The following is a 23,948-nucleotide window of genomic DNA, read 5'->3' as shown; positions in this document are numbered from 1 at the left end:
TGATATGTTCTGTTGCTATTAATACAAATTGATCTTTGCTACAGCTCTTTCAAATTGAAGTTTTATATTTCTAAAATATGTTGGGGTCATAACTCATAAAATGCAATTTGATATCCAAAAAATGGCTTTGAACATGTCTAATTTTGTTAGTGATTCAACATTTGTTTAAATATTTATTAAAATAATATCGTCTTGGGCTGTCTGGTCTGTCATGATGGAGTCACAAATCAAAAACGTTAATCAAAATTGGGTTCCTGTTCTACTTTTGTGAATGTTTGCCTTTGTGGCATGAAGTCATGGAATATGTTCTCTTTCCATTTGGTTTGGTCTCTGTCCTGGCAAATAAAGAGACCGGGTTTGTAATGTTGTGTTTCCCTGGTATTATGTCACTTGACAAGTAGTTGGTGTGCTTCATAATATTATCGGATGTCTTTGTAGTGTATTTCTGTAAGGTTATAGCCTGTCTAGAAGATGGGTGCATGGATCACAGCAGTTCTGGGCTTTCTTGCAGAATCGAAATCTGTTTCCAGCGTATTGTTTGTGTTAGTGTGCTTTGAGTGTTTGAGACACTCATGGGTATCAAAGCCCATCATTAAATAATCTGTCAGTTGTGTGCTGGGCGTGTTTCATGTTAAGAGACTGTTCGTTTGAAGGGGGTGCTCTGCCCGTTCTGCCGCTTTAGATGGCTTTCCTTGTAAATTCCTACGAGAGTGTGATTTTATTTCTAGGCCAGTGAGAGATGACCTGGAAAGTTTTACCATTTTGGCTCCTTGGCAAGAGTTCGGTTAGGTTGCGCAAGGTCTAGGTTGTGTAATTGGGTGTTGTAGTGGTTATTGCCTGTTGTTTAACAGTGTATTGGGTGATGTATTGTTTTTCTATCATATTACATGTGGATCGGAAAGGCTACGTGAGAGTTTGTGGTTTCAGTGTTTTTTAGGGTTGTGATATATCTAGTGATGTGGGTGATTATGATTGTGCCTTTTTTATGTCTGACTTGGCAGCTCAGCTGTCTAAAAGACGCCCAGTTCTATAAAATACCCATTGAGTTTTCTTTGACTTCATGCAGAGGAGTATTTCTATCATGAGCTATCTGTTGTACCCTTCCACCAACCAGGAAGTTCTTCCTTTGGAATGCACGAGGGAATATTTTAGATCAGAAAAGTATTTGGTCATGCCACTGTTTGTCATATTCACTTCATTTAACTCTTTTTCAAAAAATGTATACTCTTTCCCTAGCGTTTTCAGAGTCAACAATGTAGGCTTTGATGTGAACCAAAACATCTGTGCATGCAGCGCTGGTAAACAGCATTGGTGAATGCCTGTGTTTATATACATTGACACATTAAAGTCAGACATATCAGCTTCCGTACTGCTGGTTTTTATTCTCTTTGAATGTTCTGTGTTGGCTTAATGGAATGTTTTGTCAGTGTGTTCTCTTGTATGGATTGTTGTGGCTGATGTAATTTGTGTTGGGGTGTGGATTGAGTCGTTCAGGTTATGTTAATTACTGCTGGGAGAGAAAGACTTTGCAGTTGATATGATCTATGATGCTTTGTGCGAGGGCATTTTGTTGGTATGTTATGTAATTTGTAGGATCGAATGAATCTGATGTTTACTGGTCTTAGGATGTGTGTGGTGTTCTAAGTGTTGCCATCCGAAGTGTCCTTTGTTAGTTGTGTATCTGTTTTCATATTGCTTCTACAATTTTCTATTATGCTTGTAGAACTGAGTTTTAGAGATGCATTGGGAGCTACAGGTTGCTATCCATGTGGTCTGTGGATATTTGTTGGTTGCCTGCAAGTATTTGATAGAGACTACTAGCCGCCGATTCCTTAACGTAGAATTATCCCCAGGCGTGAGACTGGATCCAGATTTTTTTTGCCACAGAATCCCTGCGCGCCGGGGATGGCATATTGCGACTCCGCCCAGGCGTCATCCACGTACGTGATGTCAGCAAGGTCACATACGTCGCACCCCGGCCTGCCTATGTCAGTTTTGTTCCTTTTCCGCGTGCAATGCGGATCCGGTTCGTGCTCCGGGCCTGTTTAGGCCTTCCCTTCGCTATTGCGTGTTTGTGGAAACAGTGAGCGGTCTTATGGACGCCTGATGTCGGCAACGGACCCTCACCTCATTTGCATATGGTGCTTGGGGGAAGATCACGGCTCCACTGATTGCGAGGCGTGCCAACAGTTGAAGCCGAAGTGACGGCGGGAGCGCCGGATGAAACTTCTCTCGGCTCGCATGTCCAGATCGGCTTTGTCACCTCGATCAGCTTCTGCGGAAGGTTTTCGACACAGCCGTCATAGTTGTCATCCTCATCCCTCTCCTATGCCGTAAGAGCTTCGATCCCCTGTCGGTAAGTGTCAGCTAGGTCACATAAGTCCCACCCCAGCGCGCCTTTGTCAGTTTTTTCCTTTTCAGCGTGCAACGCGGATCCGGTTCGTGCTCCCGGCCTGTTTAGGCCTTTCTCTTTCGCTATTGCGTGTGTTTGTGGGAACAGTGGGCGAATGCATTCGGACTTAAAGATGTGCTCGTCTTGTGGACGCCTGATGTCGGCGACGGACCATCACCTCATTTGCATGTGGTGCTTGGGGGAACATCACGACTCCACTGATTGGGAGGCATGCCAGCAGTTGAAGCCGAAGTCGCGGCGGGAGCGCCGGATGAAACTTCTCTCGGTTCGCATGTCCAGATCGGCTTCCTCACCTCGATCAGCTCCTAGGGAAGGTTTTCGAAGCCGCCACCGTGGTCGTCCTTGTTCTTCTCCTACACTGCAAGAGCGTCGCCCCCCCCCCCCCTCATTCCATCATGGGTCGAGGCTGGTGGGGGACCCCTCGTCCCTTCCCGGGCCCCTCTCGCCCCTTTATGCAGGCGGCTGCCATGTCGGAGGTTGAGTCAGCCTTGGCGGTGCCACTGGGGTCGGTGGGCCCCTCTCGCCCCCTCATGGGTAGAGGTTGGCGGGGGACTCCTTGTCACTCCCTGGGTCCCTCTCGTCCATCCAGGCAGGCGCCTGCCTCGTCGGAGGTCGAGGCGGCGCCGGCCGCCTCGACTCCGGTCCAGCCCTGGTCTCCTTCACCGTGTAGTGTGGAGGAGGCCTGTCCAGCGTCTCCCTTGGCGCTGGACGACGATGACATCCTGCCTCAGGTTGCGGACTCTACGGCACCAGACAGGCGTCTGGTAGTTGACTCGAATTCAGCGCCCCCTCTTCCCCGGATGTTGGGCGCCTGCTGGTGTCGTCCTCGCCGTAGACGGGCCGTCGCGTTGTGGCTTTTTCCCCAGCGTCATCAAAGGATAACTCCTGGCCACGGTTTTCGCCAGAGGAGCCACAGGTCCCTCACTCCTCGGTCCCTCTTTCTCCTTTCCGGAACTGGTCTTTCCCCACTCCGATTGGCTTAGGGGACTGCCGCCTTAGCTTACAGCCGTCGCCTAGGGAGGAGCTGCTTTCCCCACCGTGGGGCCCTACGGAGGCGGGTGCGGCCTTCGCTCGCTCTGTTTCCACGGCTGTGAGTATTTTGCGCATGGGTGATCCGGCTGCCCATTTCTCTGCGGATCATCTTCTGGAAGTTCTTCATTAGGGCTCTGGTGGGAGGGAGCTGCTGCTTCCCTTTGAGGGTTCGCTCCATTCTTCTATGGTAGGGGCTTGGGTGCGCCCCGCCTCGGGGGATCCGGAGCCCCAACACCTTCTGCACCGTCCAGCACCATGTGACCCAGTGTGTCTTTCCTTCCTCAAGCCCCCTTTTGCGGACTGCCTTTGCCTCCCTGCCACCGCTGTTTTCTCCACCATCATGGGAGGCCCGCTGGCTAGACTCTTGGGGGCCCAATGTGTTCGCTTCGACTTGTGCAACACTTTGTGTGTTGGCCAGGACCACCTCTTGCTTGTGGAACTCGGCGGAGTCCCTTGGATCCGCCGCTTCTCAGGAGGATGCTGGGGGTTGATTTGCGGCACCATGCGTTGGATGGCCAAGAGCTGGCGGCGTTTATTCTTCGCTCCGCTCTGGACATCTCGGTGGTGCTTGGTCGTGCCATGGCTTCTTCGGTTGCCCTTCGCCGCCATGCTTGTTTCCGGGACAGTGTGTTCCCGGAAAATGTTCGGGAACGGCTGGTAGATCTTCCCTTCGATGGCACTCTTTTGTTCCACGCCCCGGCCGACTCGGCCATCCGGAGGTTGTTGGCAGGGCTTCGGCCTCCTCCTCCTCCCCTCTCAGTGACCTATGAGTTGATCTGGTCATTAGGTGCTGTTCTTTCGTTGGGGCGGGTCGCCCCAGTTGGGTGATCTGTGAGCTTCATGTGCATTCAAGTCCTCTTTGTTGGGACTGTGGTTCTGTTGGCTGCTGGTCGGCCCTTATTGACTGTGTGTTTTTGTGTTAGGTTATCTACAACAGGTTGGCCCTGAGATTAGGCCTTCTGTTTTTCTCTTTGACTGCTTGACAAGCCCTCTGCGGGGGGTTTCCCCCGGCTCTTTCTGTTGTCCTCTGCTGCGGAGGTTTCTTCCTAAGAGGGTTCCCATGTCTTGGGACTTAACATACCCTATGTGGGGTAGTGGTAGCTGTTATATAGCTTGTTCTGTGCTGGGGAGTTGTGGTCGCATTCGGGCCTCTGCTCTCCATGGCATTTATGTACGTTGCAGGTGCAATTCCCTTATTGCTGGATTGGAATGCCTTGGTGGCGCCCTGGGGTGTCCTTCTCCGGGGTTGCTGCGCTGTTCGCCAGGTCTGACCTGCTGTCTGCGGCCTGGCGTCATGGCTCTGGTTCTGCTTCTTTTTGGGTCGTGTGTCGGACCCCTCTCTGAGGTGTGTCCGGGTCCTTCTTCGCCCTTATTTTCTCTGTACTGTGGGCTCAGATGGTTTTTGTCTTCGTCCCTTGTTCAGGCGCAGCCTGCTTGGTCTTTCTGGGTGCCTCGGGCTACTCTTCCTGCTTCCTTCTTCTTTCTTGCTGTCGGCGCTGTTCTGTCTGATCTATTGACTTGTGGCTGTAGTGGGCTCACCCGCCCTCTTGGTGGGCGTGTTCTTGGTGGGGGGCTTGCCTTCTTTTCCCCTTGTCTCCTTGGAGCCTCTAGGTTGATCTTCTTCCTTGCCTTGGCCTTTGATGGAGATTCTGTTGCTTTGTAGGGGCGTGGGGTGCTTGGGCCTCCCCTTGCCTTTCCCTTGTTTACTCTATTGAGTGGGAACGGGCTTCCTTCTTCTTTTCTTCTTCCCACACCGCTCTTGGGGTCGGAGGTGTTCTGCTTGTTGGGGTTCCCCCTGCCTGAGGGGACGAGGCTCCTCGCCCTGTCCGTTGGACTAGTCCCCTGTGGGACCCTCTGTTATGTCCAGCCTGTTGGGTACTTTCGCAGACCCTCATTCCCCGTGTGTATGGCTAGGGTATCGATTCTATGTTAAGGAATCTGCGGCTGGTAGTCTCTATCAGATGTAGGAGTTACTTAGCTTCGGTAACGATGTATCTGGTAGAGATGATTCTAGCCGCAGATTCCTTCACGGTCCGCCCTTCCTCCCCGGTCTGCGCGGACCTTTGGCTTGGTTTTCTGCATTCGCCTCCCGGTGGGTGGCTGTGTCTTCTGTGAATTCATACTTTCGCTCTTTTTGACGGGATGATTTGTCTTATTTCTTGTTCCTTCCTCCTCTTTGACGCATTAAAGGATGGGTTTATAGGTACTCCTGTGCCCCTCTGCTCTGGTTGCTCCAGGATTGGAGCTTGCCTTCACTCTCTTCCCTCCCCTCCCTTCCCCCTTTTGTTACTCGGGGTCCAGGGCCCTCTGCTAACTTCTGGGTTAGGGTAATCTGGCCATGCCTTTGCCCCTTGCCCCTTGTTCCTTTGGGAGGTTGTCGCACTCTGTGCTGGAGTTTCCTTGGAGGTTTGTCGTCCCTGTTTGTCTTGGAACTCTTTCCCCTTCGTTGTTGGTTGGGGTTATAGTCCTGCTATATGTTGTCATGACATTTTGCATTTTGTTCCTTGTCTCCAGGGGTGGGGGACTGTCTACATACTGGCAGGGTGGCTGGTCAAGGTTGTGATCCGTTCTTTCTTCTATCCCTGCTTTTGGTTACTGCAGTGTTAACACTGCTCCTTATGGTGTTGTTCGTCACCATTCCTTTTTCCAATTTTTCTGCTCTTTCGCACACTGTACCCATACTCCCACAGTTTTGTCTGATGGCTCTGCGTTGTGGCGCGGAAAAGTTCTCAGAAGAAAATGGACATAGGCGCGCCTTGGTGGGACTTATGTGACCTCACTGATGTCATGTACGATGCCTGGGCGGAGTCGCGTGATGCTGTCGCCCCGGCGCTCAGGGATACTGTGGCAAAAACTTTTCCGGATCCAGTCTCACGCCTGGGGGTAATTCTGAGTTAAGGAATCTGCGGCTAGAATCATCTCTACCAGATACATCGTTACCGAAGGTAAGTAACTCGTACATTACTATGATTTGCCTGAAGTGTTCTGCTTTGGCTGTGATGTTAGATATTGAGGCATAGAATTGCCTTCAGAATTTCAAAGATTGACCTATTTCACTGTCTTTCATTTGCATTTGATTAATGGTGAACACCACCACAAAAGGATGGCAGCTGCAGTTGGAATAGACAATTAGATTTCTTGCCTGAAGACAAACGACACAAAAGTCCAACTTGAAAAGTCACAGAAAAACTGTGTGAGTGCTGATGGGAGGGAAATTCGTCCTTATGGAAGAAGAAGCCTCACACACAAAATTGTGTAGTGCTTCATCATCGGCAACCTCTCCCCACCCTGAAAGGATATACCTCCAGGGCGAACTCAACCTCCTGTTTTACTAGGTGCAGGAGGGAATTCTTAGATATAAGCTACTAGACAATTGAGGGGATCAAGGTCAGGGAATTAAAAATACTTTAATGTATACCAGGAATGTACCTTTATTATTTTGTACAATAGGTAAGGTTAAAAACTGGTGAGGCGATGATGTGAGAGTAGTGACTCACACAGCTGTCAGAGCTAGGCCAACATGTTTCTGCCCATTCTAGAAGCCCATACAGTTCTGGGGCATGCTTCAGGGCCAAGGATCCCTAACTTCCTCTAGGGGGCCTATTTGCCTGCTTCCTCAGTGAGGGAATATTTAGTAAAGAAATTAAATCGAAAAGGGTTACTATTACTAATGTGCTCAGGTGAGTCCAACCTGAAAACTCACAAGGAGAATGACCTATTTATAAAAAAGAAAAAAACAGTTATAAGGTCAATTAATTCATTGTAGACCAAGGGACTTCCCTTAATTGGGTGAATCAAAAAAGCACAGCAAGACCACAGCACTCCCAACACACGAGATAAGTGAATAAAACATGCAAAAACGTTGTGCATGCTTCATACGCAGCAGTGACATAAAGGACATAACCATTTATGCGGCGTGCCTGACTTTAAAATGGCGGCGGCCGGTGACTCTCACTGACATTTATAGACTGTCGGATACATCAATGAGCCTGACGGCGTGGGAAGTGGAGGACAGAAAGCTGCATGACGGGTGCCACTGGGGTCACCAAGGGGCCAGCGAAGAGCTATATTGTGGGACTCTGGTGCTGTAGATGCCGATTGTGCTATGGCGCGAGCACTGAGGAGGTGAGAAATTGAGCGCTGTATCTAGCAGCGATCACGGTAAGCCCGGTTGCCGCGCGGTCAATGGACGCTTTGGGGGCTGTTGAACCACCGCATACGGAGCGAATGCATAGATGCACGGTCTGAGGAGTGCTCCCCACGTTGAAGTGCTGCGAGAGATTACCGCAAGGCATAGGTGACTGTTGCGTCCTCACTAACTGAGACGTACTTGTAGCGTGGGGCCCGCGGTTGTGTCTGCCGGTGATCCGGCCGCGGCGGCTGTGATCCCCAAGCCTGACTATATTGTAGTGCCTCGCTGGTCAGTGAAAGGCCTGTACCAGGAGCAGCGGGAAACGCTGATTGCCCACAGACCAGTGCTGATCTGTGGTGGGGGTAAAGAGGCTGAGCTGCTACATCGTGCAGGCCCATTCTGCAGTGATCTGGCCCAATGGTCCTTGGTGTGCGTGAGCGGACAGTGGACTCTCTTACTGCCCTGTTATGGAACCTCAGTGGGGTTGGAGAACTACTGACCCCATAGTCTCTCTGAGTCTCTGGCTCCTGGTCCGTGGAAGGTCCAGGGGTCAGTCACTTGACTCGGAGACATTCAACAGGGGGTGATCCCCTGATAACAGCTTCACCCGCCCTCACCTGTGACTGCTAACATCGTGACTTCTTTTGTGCTTAAGTGTGCATTAATGAGAGCCCTTTTTGTATGTTTATGGCCTGTTGCTATAATTAGACTACCATGTCGTCGTCCTACCACTGACCCCGAAGATGGCACTGTTTGCTTTATGTCCTGGATGGCAAAGGTTCTGGAATAGCTTGTGCTATGCTTTTTCCTTAGAGATGGTGCAAACTCATGGCCTCAGAGAGAAAACAGTCTGTCCCCTAACTGATGCTGTCTGTTCCCATTTAGTACTCTTTCTCTTTGTCTACTTCCTCTGCTCCTATCCCCTCTCACCTGAATCTCTCCCTTTGCCTGCTACACCGCCTAGCCCCCTGCCCTTTTGTGCCCAATGACTAAGCACTCCTTCTCCCCTTGTTGGGGAAAGATCCAATTCTTATACTCTGGAGTCTCAGCGTACCCGCTGAGAGAGTCCACAGCGCCAAGGGAGCCACTCACAGTAGAGGTATGGTATGGCACCCCTTGCCAAAGCACTTCCTCTCCCCTTTTTGGGGAAAGATCCAGTATGTAGGCCTTGGAGTCTGAGTCCCCTCTGAGAGAGTCCACTGCGTATGGGGAGCCTCTCGCAACAGAGATGGGGAAATTAGACCACTTCCCCTGAGATCACAGCTTACTGGACTTTGGACGCAGCTCTGACTCGTCTACGTGTTTGTGTCCCCGTCTCCCTCCCCCTCCTCTTTCCATGCTGTGTCTCTCACCCTCCCCTCCTCTTTCCCTCCTCCATTCTCTCTCTTCTTCGCCTGCTTCCACTCCCCTTCCCCTGAATCTCTCGCCTTGCCTGCTTTTTCCCTTATGTATATGTCCTTTTTGTTGTCTCGACTTTACATGTAACTATGTTTGCCAAGCTCCAATAACTGTGTAACCTTTGTAATGATGTAACCTGCAACTATGATCTGATACTCATTTAAAGCGCTCTGATACCTCCGGGTCTAGCCAGCGCTATATAAAACCTTTAAAATAAAAAATAGAAGAAAAAATATATATATGGAGAAGCTATGCTCTAGCTGTACATTTGCTATCTTACCCTAAATTATAGGGGATACTGGCTTCTTGAAGAGAGAGGGGGTCGGTGTTGTTTATAGTCACATACTAGTTAAAGCTGTAATCTGTGTATACACTACATACAGTAAATTCATTGTTCAGGTAGTATGCTTCTGTCCTACTCCAATCATAGACCAGGCAGTTAGATAAACCTGGTGTGTAAATGAAGGAAGCTGACTCTGTATATACTATAACTAAGTAAGGTATAGTGTGCACAGAGTCCAGTGAATCCCCAAAAGCTTACAGAGGTTCAAGAAGATAAAACTAAGCTCTATTTGTAGTTGTATGGTTGAGCAGTTAGGCTCATCAAAGGGTAGTATCATAAAGAAACAGGTTAGTATTAGATTCCTTACCTTAGAATATCCCCAGGCATCAGACTGGATCCGGAAAATTTTGCGTAGCAGTACCCCTGCGCGTCGGTAAGCATCGTCTGCGGCTCCGCGTCTGTTGTTGGCGTCGTTGGCGCCGCGATGATGTCATCGGAGTACTTAGGCCGCCCATGCGCGCTGACGTCAGTTCTTCTTTTTTCTGCGCCAGCAAGCGCAGGTCCGGAGAAAGTGGTACCCTTTAGTAAATTTTGTACTTAACTTTTTGGATCTTTTTGATCTGTTTTTCGAGTCGAACGACTCCGACGGTGCCGGTAGGGATGCCCGGGTTCAAACCCTGCGTCGACTGCAGCCGACTGATGTCAGTTACCGATCCCCATCGCCGGTGTCTTCATTGCCTGGGGCCCAACCTCGATGACAAGTCGTGCCCCGACTGCCAGGCATTGACTTCGAAGGCTAGGCGGGAGCGGTCCCGCAAGCGCCTCGAGCTCCGGCAGTCGGGTCCGCGCCCTTCGAGTTCCCGGTTCCGAAGGAGGTCCAGGGACTGGTCGCAGGGCCAGAGTTATCGTAGCTCCGGGAGTCGAATTCCTTCCTCGGGCTCCAAGTCCTCAGGTAAGAGGCACAAGAAGTCGAAGAGGCGACATCTCTCTTCTGAGTTCCCCCCCCCCCCCCGACGCTCCCAGGGGTTTGGCCGACACCGCCCACGTGGCTCCGCTGGAGCCGCAGGCATCGCGGCCTGCTCCATACCCGCCGGTCCCTGGGCAGAACGCGACGCCGGAGGAGATTGAGGCCTTCCTCATGGCCATGTGGTGGCTCGCTCCTCCGTCGGGTTCCGCGGCGCCTTCAGGCCCAGAGGCCGCGTCTGGGTCCCCAAGCGGGCCGGGTGCTTCGGCCCTGGCGCTGTTGGCGACTTCGGTCCCGGCGCCGCAGGGCCCCGCCGGGTCCGGATCGTCACCGGTCTACCTTACGACTTCATCGGCGCCGGCCCCCAGGGTGTCTCCCCCGGCGCCGTCCGGGGACGATGTCGTCCCCGGTTCTACCCTCGATTCGGGTCCGGCGCCGAAGCGGCGCAGCTCATCGCCATATTCGACGCCGCTAGCAGATTTTTACTTCTATGACCCAGCCCCATCCTTTGACCCTGAGTATCAGGAGATGGGTGGCAAGGAGGATTGGTAGGGGTCTGAGGACCCTCTGGCACGTGAGTGTCAGCCTTATCAGGACTGGACAGGTGAGCTTGAGGATGCCAGTGGTCTCGACACTTCACCTGAGACTGGTTTTGTCTCCCCCCTACCGTGGCTACTGAGGAGGGGGCTGCCTATAGTGTGGTGTTGACGTGGGCGGCCAAGGCCTTATCCCTTGAACTCCCCGTTGCGGCCGTGAGGACTAACCTCCTCAATGAGGTCCTTAAACTACAGGCAAGCTCCTCGGAGCCTTTGCTGCCGTTTAATGAGGCCTTATCTGACGTTATTCTGGATACCTGGTCCAGGCCCGCTACAGGTCCGCCTGTAGATAGGAACGTGGCCAGACGTCACCGCCCGGCTCCGGGTGACCCTTGCTTCCTGTCCACCCACCCCAACCCCGAGAGCCTGGTCATCCAGGCCTCTAACTCCCAGACCGCATTCCCGACGGCTCCCCCTGATCGGGAATCCAAGAGGTACGAACAGTATGGTAAGAAAATGTTCTCCTCACTGAGTTTAGGGTTGCGGTCTGTTACCACCGCGTGCCTCTTGGGCCGTTATACCCACTCTCTGTGGGACACGATCGCCGCAGTGCTGCCACAATGTCCGGAGGAGGCCTGGACTAGTCGAGATGCGGCACAGTAATCTATCCGGTGTGGACTGGATACAACAGGCTCGCTAGGTAGAGCGATGGCAACAACAGTGGCGATTCGTCGCCACGCCTGGCTGAGGTTCGCCAACTTTTCAGCTGATGTCCAAAACACCATTATGGACATGCTGTTTGATGGCCGTCGCCGTCGCCTCTTTGGCAACAAGGCAGACTGAGCGCTTTAAGGACTCCAGGGCTACGGCCAAGTCCTTGGGCCTGTCGGCCCCGCGCCAGCAACCTGCTGCCTTTCGCTCCTTTCGTGGCCAGGGAAGGGGCACCCCCAAACGTCCTGCCAGCCACGGCCCGCAGACTAACATCCAGTGCGGTGGTGGACGTGGTAACCGCAGTGGCTGTGCCCGGGGACAACGGCGAGGCCAGTCCACATCCACCCCGCAGCATCCGCCTCAAAGCCTTCCTAGTCCAAGATTTCAGGCCCACATGACGCCAGTGTGGGGCAGCATTCTCCATCACCTCCTTCACTGGCACGACATCACTTCGGACAGGTGGGTGCTGCAAATCGTCCGAAGGGGCTACTCCCTCCCCTTCGAGGCGACCCCTCCAGCCATGCCACCGCAGTACCAGCGTGTGTCGGGGAATCACTTGAATCTTCTACGAGAGTAGGTTACGGCCCTCTTGGCCAAGGGGGCCATCAAGCGCGTTCCTGGGCCAGAAGTACGGTGTGGTTGTTACTCCCACTACTTTCTGGTTCCCAAAAAGGGCAAAGGGGGCCTACGCCCCATCTTGGACCTGCAGAACGTCAATGGCTTCCTCCGGAAGGAGAAGTTCAAGATGCTGACTTTGGCTCAGGTCTTAGCTGCCCTGGACCCGGGAGACTGGATGGTAGCGTTGGACTTGCAGGATGCTTATTTCCACATCCCTGTCCTGCCGGCCCACTGGCGTTACCTGCGGTTCTCGGTAGGCCACGAGCACTTTCAGTTTACTGTGCTCCCCACGGACCGCGATTGGGTCAGCGGCAGATCCCTCTCCCTACCCCAACCGGAGCACGTAGATGTGACAGACGCATCCCTCCAGGGCTGGGGGGGCCACATGGGAGAGGCAGAGATCAGAGGCCTCTGGTCTCCGGCGGAGTCCCAGCTCCACATCAACCTTCTGGAGATGCGGGCGATCCGGCTTGCACTGAAGGCATTCCTCCACTCTGTCCGGGGGAGTGTAGAGCAGGTGTTCACGGACAACACCACCGCTATGTGGTACTGCAACAAACAGGGCGGGGTGGGGTCGTGGACCCTATGCCAGGAGGCTCTGCGCCTCAGGCAGTGGCTGGAACATCAGGGCGGGACCCTGGTCGTTCAACACCTGGCAGGTTCCCTGAATGCCAGGGCGTACAAACTCGGTCGGTGCATGATGGATCACGAATGGCGTCTGAACTCGGACGTGGTGCAAGGCCTCTTTCAGCAGTGGGGAGAGCCTTGGTTAGATCTATTCGCCACAGAAGAGAACGCGCAATGTCATCAGTTCTGCACATTTGAATTTCCAAGGCGGCACTCGCTCGGAGACGCTTTTCGTCGCGAGTGGAGCTGCGGTCTGTTGTGCATCTTTCCGCCTATACCCCTACTGCCCAGAGTGCTTAAGAAGATCAGACGCGACCGGGCCCAAGTTATCCATGTGGCTCCGGACTGGGCACAAAGATACTGGTATCTAAGCTACTCAGTATGTCTGTCGATCCCCCGATTCGTCTGCCTCTTCAGGAGGACCTTCTGTTGCAGCAGCAGAGGACGGTCCTCCACTCGAACCTGTCTAGTCTCCACTTACTTGCGTGGATATTGAGCGGCAGCAGTTAAGGCCGTTTGACTTGCCTCCTGAAGTCTGTAATGTGATTCTGGCAGCCAGGCGTCCCTCCACAAAATCGGTATACGCCTGCAGGTGGAACAAATTTGTGGCATGGTGCCCAGCAAAGGCTGTGGATCCCCTTTCTGCCCCTCTTTCAAAGGTTCTCCTCTTTCTTCTTTCTCTTGCCCAGCAGGGCTCTGCTCTGGGCACTATCAAGGGCTACCTCTCTGCCATTTCCGCCTTCTTAAGTCACCCTGATCAGCCCTCTTTGTTCAAGTCCCCAGTTGTAAATAGGTTTTTGAAGGGCATCACTCATATTTTTCCCTCCTGTTCCTTTCGTGATTCCTCAGTGGGACTTGAACCTTGTTCTGACTTAACTGATGTGCGCTCCTTTCGAGCCACTTCATAACTGTCCTCTTCGTCTCCTTACTCTCAAGACTGCATTCCTGGTTGCCATCACCTCTGCCAGGATGGTGAGTGAGCTCCAGGCTCTTTCCTCTAAGCCTCCTTTCCTTTCTGTCCATCCGGACAAAGTTGTGTTGCGGACGGTCGTCACAGCCTTCCACATCGGGCAGTCCATCACCTTGCCCACCTTCTTTCCGCCTCCCTCGAAAGAGGAAGAGAGGCTCCACCGTCTGGACCCAAAACGTGCGCTCTAATTCTGTTTGGATCGCACACGCCAGTTCCGGGTGGATGACCAACTCTTTGTTGGTTACTTGGGCGCTAAGAAAGTTTGGGCGGTGCACAAGCGGACCATCTCTCGTGTTGTGCATCAAGGTATGCTACTCTTTGGCTAAAAAGGAGCCTCCTGTTCGGCTGAGGGCCCATTCCACTCGGGCCACGGCGCCTACAACTGCCTTGGGTCGGGAAGTCCCCTTGCAGAACATCTGTCAGGCAGCTACGTGGGCCTCGCTGCACACGTTTGCAAGACACTACTGCCTGAACAGCCAAGTCCGGAGAGATGGCTTTTTCGGCCGTTGCGTTCTTCAGGACTTTCTGGTGTGATCATTGGTTCGCAGACCCACCAGCGGGGTTGGTATTCCTGGGGTATCTATTCTAAGGTAAGGAATCGAATACTAACCTGTTTCTTTCAGATGCACAAGTTACGTACCTTTGGTAACAATATATCTGTAAGAAACAGTAGTTAGTATTAGATTCCTTACCACCCCACCCATCCTCCCCGTTCTGCGAACCGATATCTAGGGTTAAGGTCATCCCCTGTCAGGGCCCTGGTTTCATGGCACCAGTGTTGGTTTTTATCTTGGCTCTGCGTTTCTGGCACGGAAAAGCTATGTATAAGAACTGACGTCAGCACGCGAGGGCGGCGTCTAAGTACTCCGACGTCATGCCGACGACGGACGCGGAGCCGCAGACTACACCTACCGACGCGCAGGGGTACTGCTTCCCTAAATTTTCCAGATCCAGTCTGACGCCTGTGGATATTCTAAGGTAAGGAATCTAATGCTAACTACTGTTTCTTACAGATATATTGTTACCGAAGGTAAGTAACTTGTGCGTTAAGCACACTCAGGCAAGGAATAATAGCATGCAGTCAAAGACTGAATCTAGACAAGTTGTTTTGTATAAAATGTTATTAGTTTGTTATTTTATTTCTAGAACCAAGAGTTACTCACTTGCAGGTAAGTAACAGTTTTCAAAGTTGTAATACTTTCAAAAATACAAAAATAATTTTTTGTAAGGCAGCAGAAATGCTTAACAGTAATAGAGTACTTATGTAAAATCGATGTAGAACAGTAAAAATGTGTGCTAGCAATAGATCAACTCTTGTATACAATAGTAAAACACAATGCAATCCTATGGCAGGAAAACCGTGTTCAGCATTAGCAGGTAAGTAATCACAATCCCAGTCTTCAGTGTTATGGCCAACACTAGGCAAGATTCAGTTTGAGGTAGGTACTGCACCACCAGCAGCAGTAGAGCAGCCATTTGAAAAGGTCACTGGGCCCAATGTAAAGCAATAGCGACTGGGTGCACCTCGTAGAGGCACGGTTTGCAGGTAAGTACCCGCAGTTTCTGGGCACAAACCACAGGGTTTAAGATCATTACAGGGAGGGCCACAAGGCAGCACCATAGCTACACCACCAGTGGCCCAGGGGCGGCCGGGTGCTGGGTGCAAAATCAGCATCAGACACCCAATGCTTTTCACTGGAGGTTGTCGGTCTCACAAAGAGGCTGCAGGCTCGAGCCAGGAGGCTGGCTGAAGGTGACCACCCACTGGGCAGGTAAATTGGAGAGCTGGGGGAGGTCGAGGTACCGTCGGTTGAGCTCCCCAAGGCTTAAGGACTGAGGATGATGGGGTACCTTTTGCTGTCGGATCTTCTGGGTTGGAGCTGGTCGCGGTCGGGGGACCCTTCGTGTAGAGGCTGCAGGTGACTTAGTGGGGTCCAGGAGAGGCCAGCCACCGATGGAGGTCAGGATCGCTGGTGGGCTTCACTGGACAGGTGAGCCCATCAAACTCTGGCCATGGGCATCGGGTCCAGAGAGGGCAGACCCACCTGGATCCTAAATTCTTGTTGTTGGAGTGTACTGAACAGGGCCAGTGTCCTTGGGAGACCTGATCTTTATTGAAGAGTGGCAGTCGTCCTGGGGTTCTTGGAAGTCGCTGGCTAACGGGACAGGCGTCGTCGTCGTCGTCTTCGCAGGCTTGAATAGCAGGAGACAGGCAGGTAAGGCTGGGGCCAAGGCAGTAGGTGTCTTCTTGCTTTGGAGCACGGCGTCGTCTTCATCCATCTTCTTCTTAGGTTGCAGGAATCTGAGGATCAAAGTTTAGGGGAGCTCCTAAATACTGAATTTAGGGACGTTACAGGGACTGGCAGATGGTAGCCAATGGGCAACTTACCTTTAGGGTGACTACACCCTTTAAATGTCCCCTCCCTTTAGGGAGGGGGCATCCCCCTAACCTGATTGGATCATATCCTTCCATTCAAGATGGAGGATTTGCTGCGGATGTAGTCACCTCAGTCCAGGGCACCTTATGGTGTTCCTGGCAAAGAGGGGACACACCTCTCCTGACTACTAAGTTTCCCCCTGACCTCGGCGCCAAAAGTGGATTCTGGTCAAGGGGGCGTGCATCTCCACTATCTGGAGAGGCCTTGGCTAAAATATCAAAGGGCAGGAAGTCTTTGAGGTTAACTGCTGTGAGAAGTTGGCCTGATATATGATGTTCACTAGTTCTAGTGATCACCTTGTATCAGTCCAAACAACCCTTATGGTGATTGGTTGTAAGTCAACCTTATAGACCAGCTATCCTAGTAGCGTGGACAAAAGCAGTCTTTAGGCTAAACTCTGAATGGCATGTGAAGCCATCTGTTTTACCATATATAACCCCTTGAATACCAAGTGAAAGGACACCACACAGGTTGTTATGAAAATAAACATATTTATTAACTTACATACACCTCTGAACTCTTTATGAGGTCAGAGGGCTAAGCACATGACAATACTAAAAAGGAAATACGAGTTCGCACAATATTTACAAGTGCGCCTTAGGGGCACGACAAACCATATACTCAAAACAATGGAATGCGAGGAAGGAGAGTACTGTAAGGAGATCCAGAGGCTGGAGGATCGCTGGGACTACGCTACAAACTAGGTAAGTAAGGAGCAGGAGGCCCACGGGACTCACGTGCAGAGTGGAAACTCTCACGCAGGATGCGTACCAACGTCTAAGGATCGTACAGTTTAGAAAGTTACGGATTCCGGACGAACCCGGCTGGTTGGATGGAAAACAACAGTGGACCTGGACACTAGGAGAGTGAACCCAGACTTCAGGACCTGGAAGCTTTAGTTACCTAACCCACAGGCTGCGGGTGCATAGGGCTGAAGTTGCGTCGGGTTTGCTGTGTTGATCCCGGTGATGCCTGAAACAAGGAGTTGCTGTCAGGCAGCCAGATGGAGGAGTCCGATGGAACTTAGAAGAAGGAGTCCTGAAAGGGAAGGGGACAGAGTCTCGGTCACTAGCCAGTGACGGTGCTGGAACCAGGAGGGAACCAGATGCTGTCGCCGCAGTCAGGTGAAGGAAGGGTCGCTTCTCTCTGTAGCTGCGCGGACCAGGAGCTGCTCTTCACGACCAGGCTGGAGGCACGAGCTGTCCCACGTAGTCTGCTGCTGTTGGCGGTGTCGGATCGTCGATCTGGACAACAGGCCTTGGCTAATGCAAGCCACGCGGTGGAACAAAGATGGCGTCTGGTGCGGACCAGGAGGGTCCGGGGTGCTCCTCTTTTACAAGGAAGCAAGGGCCAGTCTGGGGGACCATTCCAGCAGTGTTGGATTCTTCGGATCGTCGTCTGAGGTCACGAGCCAGCCGGCAAGTGACCAGACAACAGGACAAGCAGCAACCAGGCACAAGGGCCCCACGCAGATCTCGTGGATGCTGGGGGGCTGGTCTTTGGTGCAGGAGCTGCGTCGGTGTGGGGCTTCTCAGTCCCCAATGCACTCACTCGAGGATCCCTCGGCGGTCGTGCTGGAAGCGCTGTGCAGGTTTCGCAAGATGGCCGTCTCCACGTTGCTCGTCGCACCCACGGGTCCCAGCTGTGCTGTGGTTGTGGGTAGAGGTCAGAGCGGTCTGGAGGTCCGGGTCTTGTCGAGCTGGGTCGTCGGATTCCGGGCTGGAAGGACTCTGCAGCAAACCGCACAGGAGCTTGATGGTGCCTGCGAAGCAGGATGGTCACTCCCTGACCATAGGGGAGATTCTTCAGTCTTCTGGAATCAGGAGGTCGAAGGTCAAGAGTTTCTTCGTGGGAGTTGTCAAGATTAATCTGATTTGGGATGAGACCAGCTCCTACCTTTATTCAGCTAAAGGGGGCTGCACTACGACTAGGTCCCTCCTCTGGGTGGGACCAGGAAGGGGGGTGGTTACACCCCCTTTCCTTTATTTATTTATTATTTTATTATGTTTTTTATCTAGCGCCTGAATCGACCCCCGAAGGGGTATCTCCGCGCTTGCCTTGGGAACTCGTCCTGGCTTTTCCCTGTGAGATAGCCCCTACAGGGCATCCCCAAGGTGAAAGCCAGGCATCCCACCGCGGGGGGGGGGCGTTGTGGAGATTAGGCAAGCTTAATGCCCAGAGTTGCAGAGTGTGAACCCATGATTAGGTCAGGCACCGAAGCGAGAATTATCGAGTCCATGGACATTTGAGCTCAAGACCCTGCTGCGTCGGGAATTGAACCCTGGTCCAGGGTCTGACCTCTGCTTCAGGGTCTGCCTGCTCTAACCAGTGAGCCACACTTCTCCACTTTGTCCGGTCTTGCGCCAGCTCTGGGGCTGGGGTGCCCCAGGAACTGGTTTAGACCGGCATATGCACAGGGACACCTTGTGTGCCCCAGGCATGTCCCATTCCTTTCAGCCCTGTCCTACCTAATACACAAAATCCTGTCTGGGGTGGTGCTAGCACCTCCCAAGGCAGGAAACCCTTTGTCCAAGCCTCCCTCGCTGGATGGACTCCCAGCAGCAGGAGGTCAGACTTGTGTCTGTGGTGGCAGCATCCATTTTGTGATGCTGAGGCTCGAGTTAACTTTAACCGGGGTTCAAAGTTACATACATGTCGTGTCCCTCTAGAAGGGTGGAATGCTAACCCCGTCGCCAGAATTGGCGAGGGGTTAGTATTCCAATTCGTATGACACCTTACTCGACATGTTTTGATAATGCTATGCCAAAGTTAGCATTTGACCGCGAGGTTCATAATGCACTTAAGAGTATATGGTATAGCGTTATCATGGAACAGCTATTAGGACTTGGTTCTGCAAGCTGAAAACGGGCTCAGCTCATGCCAGAGCACCAACTCACATAATTCCAAGCACTCTGCCTTCAGGATTGTTAAGGCCTGCCATAGGAGTGACTGATAGGAATATATGTGTCCATTTTAGGGTTAGATATAGAGATACTATATCTAAAGCAAAGGGTGATTACACCACCTTACCCCAGCTGTCGTGCAGCCAGTTGTGTCAGATCTGTATGGCCAGCCAGGGGTGGCATAATACATGCTTCAGCCCCTGGTAGGCCCTGGGTACACCTATGCCCTGGATACCTAAGGTATGCTGTACAGGGACTGATAAGGTGACCCCGTACCAATTGGTAAATGCACCTAAGGTACATGCTTGTCAATTTAGAGAGAGAACAGCTAGGCTGTGGGTCTGATTAGCAGGCTCACAGCCAGGGAAAGTCGTAAACCAGTGAAGCAAAAAGCAAAAATCGGGGGTGACCATAGGATTGCAGACCCTACTCTCCTACAACTGCCCTGAATGCTGTTCCTACCTTGAGGTAGGTGTGAAGCACCTCCACCCCAATCAGCCTTTGCCCCTGACCCACGAGAGATCAGAGCTCCCACCTCAGGGTCTGCGAGTTGCAGGCGGGTGCAGATCAGTTAGCTGGACACGAGGGTGTTGATCATTTTTCAGGGGGCATCTATAAGATGCCCTCTGAGTGCAATATATAATAAATCCAACACTTGCATCAGGGTGTGTTTATTGTGCTGAGGAGTTTTAAACCAAACTCCTCAGCATTCAGTAAAGCCACAATAGATCTGTGGAGTTCGTAATGACACATCATATGTGCTATGTCGACTCTTAAGTTTTGTGTACACCAAAACACAGTCTGCAATGTCAGTGACTATGTGTTTGGTGAGGAGTCCCTGAGATTGTTACAATACATGCTGCAGCCCTTAGAGAAACTCCCTGGTCACAAGGCTCTTGATACCACTGGTACCTTTTACAAGGAACTTGTATGTGGGTCAGAGGTGTGCCATTGTGAAAACAAAAGTACCATTTTGGCAAATAACACAGGCCCTGGGAACCTGATTGGCAGGGACCCAGGTTAGACTCGGTCATCCTGCATCAAAAATTTGGCAGTGGTGGTGGGGGTAGGGCAGGGGGATATTGCACCATAAACTCATTATCCTACAGTCAATACATTGTGAGGGATAAAAATAAACATCTCATATCTCTGCACTCACATTCCAGATAGCTCATAGTCTTATTGGTGTGCCCCAGTCAGGTGTATGAGCAGCGCATGTGCACATCGGTTACAAATAGTCCCCGAGGTATGGAGGCCAGACTTGAAACGTCTGTTGCAATACTAATAGAAATAAAGTCAGTGATTCTATCCTCACATCCTTACTTGACAATATGCAACAATTGATTTATGAATAAAAGTATAAAATGCCTCCATATTACAAACTGACCTAAGACCCCAGATTCGCTGCGGCTTATGACACAACGCCCATATGGCATACCTCCTCGAAGGGAGGGAACTCTTGTTTCGTAAAAGAAGAAGCCCCCCATGCTAGTAAACCTGCTCAGTTACAAGTAGCCCCCAGGAAAATGAATTATGCAGGCCCCCACTTGGAACGTTTGTGTCCATACTAGTGGAAAGTATAGTCAATAATTCATGAATGGAGCTTGTCCCCACTTCCCTACACAACAACCCAAAACATTCGGTTTTCGATTTAGTTAAAAACGACTTCGATATTGTAACAATAACTAAGTGCCTGAAAACTCTGATTGGGACATGTCGCCCGTTGGGCACTGGAGAAAAGCACTTACTTTGTCAAAAGGCCTGCTGTGCCAGTCAACCTGCTCGGCACCTGCTGTCCACTGCTGGTACATATCTGGTTAGAGAGCGGCCCTTTTTATAGTCGGTGGTAGGTGTACTCTGTCTTGGCCCATGCCCACCCATGGGGAGGAAAGGGCAGGGCTTGTATGGGATGATTCTCAGTGATGCTGGGAAATGTAGTCCCTGATGACGTACGGGCCTCCAGAAGCAAAGGAAATATCGTTTTTACGGTATTTAAAGATAAAAACAGGGATTTTCATCAGAGAAAAGAGCTGTTAAGCCAGCCCATTATTAGCCTGGTCTAGCTCTACCTGCTGGAGACCTAAAATTGGTGTACTCTTGCTATATTACTTATATACGTGGCCCTGAGGAATGCCCCAGACCATTATGGGCTTTTAGAATGGGCAGAAACATGTTGGCCTTGTGCTTTTTATGATGGTGTTCTTTCTAGGAGGGCATGCGGCGGCTTACCTCCTCCTCTCTCTCATATGTTATGTCTTCGATGACTGTTGTACATTTTTATTCTGTGTTGAAATTTTAATGATTATCATATTATGCGAATCCTTTAACATAATCAAGCTGTTAGCGCTACTGGAGAGCAATATGTTGTCATATGTATGATTCTTTTTTAATGTCCTTGTTGCTTAAGATTATTAGCTATATTGTTTTGGATTTCTCAAGAGTTCTGTTGTGGTGGTGGTATTTGAGATGGGTCATCAATGAATGCACATGTGTTCTGGCTTGAGGTGTTCTTGTTATGTGTACTTCTGGTTATGTTTACAACTACTGAAGAGCATCTCTAGGGTGAGCATTTGTGTGGATTATGGTGCTCTGTTGGTTGTGTGCGTGTTTTCTTATGGTGTTTCTATTGTGTTCTGATGCAGTGTTCTACTTTGTGTACGACTTTAAAAACACCACCATGTCATTTGTTTGGCCCTAGACAATGAATTAGTTGTGTGCCAAGTGTTTTCTTTTCTAATAAATAAACTTTTCTTGCACTGTAATCAGCTTACTTACAATAACGCACCTCACTCCATACATATTTCATAATGCCTGCTTCCCATTCAATAGATATCTCATTATGGGCCAACAGGATGGCTTTTCTATTTTCGTGGGTTTTTTCAAGTTATTGTCCAATAAGGCCTAGCTTTTCTTAAATGGTTTCACTCTCTCACCATGCCTTGTTTTTTGTTTGTATCATGGGTGTGTTTTTTTTTCCTTGCTGTGACTCGAGTAACTCTTTCTCAGACCAGCTTTTGTCTGAATAATCACAGCTGTTTATTCTCTCTAACCTTGACCAGCTGTACCACACTGCCTTCTTTCTCTCTGCATCTTTTTTTTTCTCTGTGTACTTATGCCTGCCTTCCCTGACTAGGTCCTCCTTACCCCAGTGACCATGTTAAATCTGCCCCCTGTGACTGATTTTTTTCAGCTACTCGCCCTCCCTCCCCTCGTTGACGAGGCTCACCCTAATACCTCTATCCCACTTTCCCCCAAATGGGGGTCCCTCTGCCACCAAATGATTTCCTGCTAGTACCTGCCTTCCTTCTACATAACTGTCAAGGTTTCAAATTCCTATGTGTGACATTTTAATATTTTCAGTGTAATTATGAGTGACATTTCAATGATTATGAGTGACACTTTTTCACGAGCGAAATCAAGCAATGAAGATGAGGAACACATAAATATCAGAAATTACACCCATTTGAGCAACAAAAAACTCCAGGAACATCTTAAAACTCCTGCGAAGCACCAGAAATGTTCTCTGTCGACGTGGGACCTGGCCCAACAGGAAGGATGTGTGAGGCCTCAACATGAACAAGTTACACACAGAGGCATCTCAGCTGGATAAGTGCCACACTCTCAGCTGATTCACGCGCAGACAGGCTGACGAGCACCATTTTGCATTGTCCAGTCACAGGCTGAGGTTTGCGCAGTAATCTCCAATACAACATAGCCGACACCTTATTATTGTCAGAAACCTGCTTTAAATTACCCCCGGCGGTTTTGAGAAATAAACGCAAACGTAAAGGAGGAGACAGAAACACACACCTGGTCACAGCTCTAACCACGGCCGTCAGCCAGTTGCCCATTAGCTATTCTCATTCTTTTAGCATTACATTTACAACGACAGTGACATTGCAGACTATACTGTCCTGTTTTAAACATGCTGTAGATTACAGGCTGTTCATCACATGCCATTAACTGCAGACTACACATGTATACATTTGTAAAAGGTGGAGGGAGAGGCATGAAAAGAAAGAAGAAAATAGGAGGCGGTCGAAGAGAGGGAAGGAGGGAGAAAATGGGAGTAGGAAGAGGGGGAAGGAGGTAGATAAAAGTAGGAGAGAGTTGATAGAGGGAAAGAGATAGAAAAAGAAAGGGTATAGTTGAGATTGGAGGAGCGAGAGAGATGGGCAAAAATCTGAAATGGAAGTGGAAAAGCTTATGTGAGGCATTTGACATGGCTATTGCAGAAAGTAAATATAGCCAGAGGTGCGCTGGCCTGCTTGGTTAATTTATAGATAAGATCTCGGTTATGGGATGGAAAATGAATGTGCTGCTCTGGTGTGAATAACTGTACTGTTGCCTGGAAGCTGGACGAGCACCCTGCACCTTCCGATAAGTAGTGTGTGTGTGGACCCCCAAATGTGGGTCATACAGAAAGTGTTCCATCTTTGCTGAAGGGACCCTGTCTTTATGGGCTCTACAGGTTCCGCTGTGCATCCTAAAGTAAATGATCATTGAGCATTGAGGTTGCCAGTGAGTGGTGAGCAGAAATGGTTCAAGTGCAACAAGTAATCCTTTATATGTTTGCTATGTGCTGTACATTTAAAGAGACAGTTGGGAGTGAGTGTTCTCCTCCGAACCGGTGGAAATTGCTCTAGCACTGAGCTCATTCCCAGTTTCTGACTGAAAGATCCAGGGTTACCAGACCACAGACAGAATGTCGATTTTTTCGGAAAGCAGGCTGCATGCATTAACACCTTGGCTGCTAAGGGGTTTTCCCGCTGTGCGCTGGAAAATGAAGAATGGCAGGGATCATGACAAGGTCAACTCGTCATAAGCACAGCCCAGGTAAAACCCATGACGAGTTGACCTTGTCATTAGCATGGAAGGGGTTAAACAAAATTCATTCGCAGCTCTGTGGGGGTCAGTCAGGGT

At 50.7% G+C, this 23,948-nt stretch overlaps 1 protein-coding gene across 3 annotated transcripts in view; it reads left to right on the top strand.

The window, feature by feature from the left end:
- The window catches only part of RPTOR (regulatory associated protein of MTOR complex 1), a 2,217,374-nt gene that overhangs the window by 1,887,073 nt on the left and 306,353 nt on the right, over window positions 1–23,948 (top strand). The window lies entirely within an intron of this gene.

Source organism: Lissotriton vulgaris, chromosome 7 (assembly GCF_964263255.1).
Source record: "Lissotriton vulgaris chromosome 7, aLisVul1.2, whole genome shotgun sequence".
NCBI classification, from domain to species: Eukaryota; Metazoa; Chordata; class Amphibia; order Caudata; family Salamandridae; genus Lissotriton; species Lissotriton vulgaris.
Note: the sequence above shows the minus strand (reverse complement) of the source record. Positions and strands in the feature narration are given on the sequence as shown.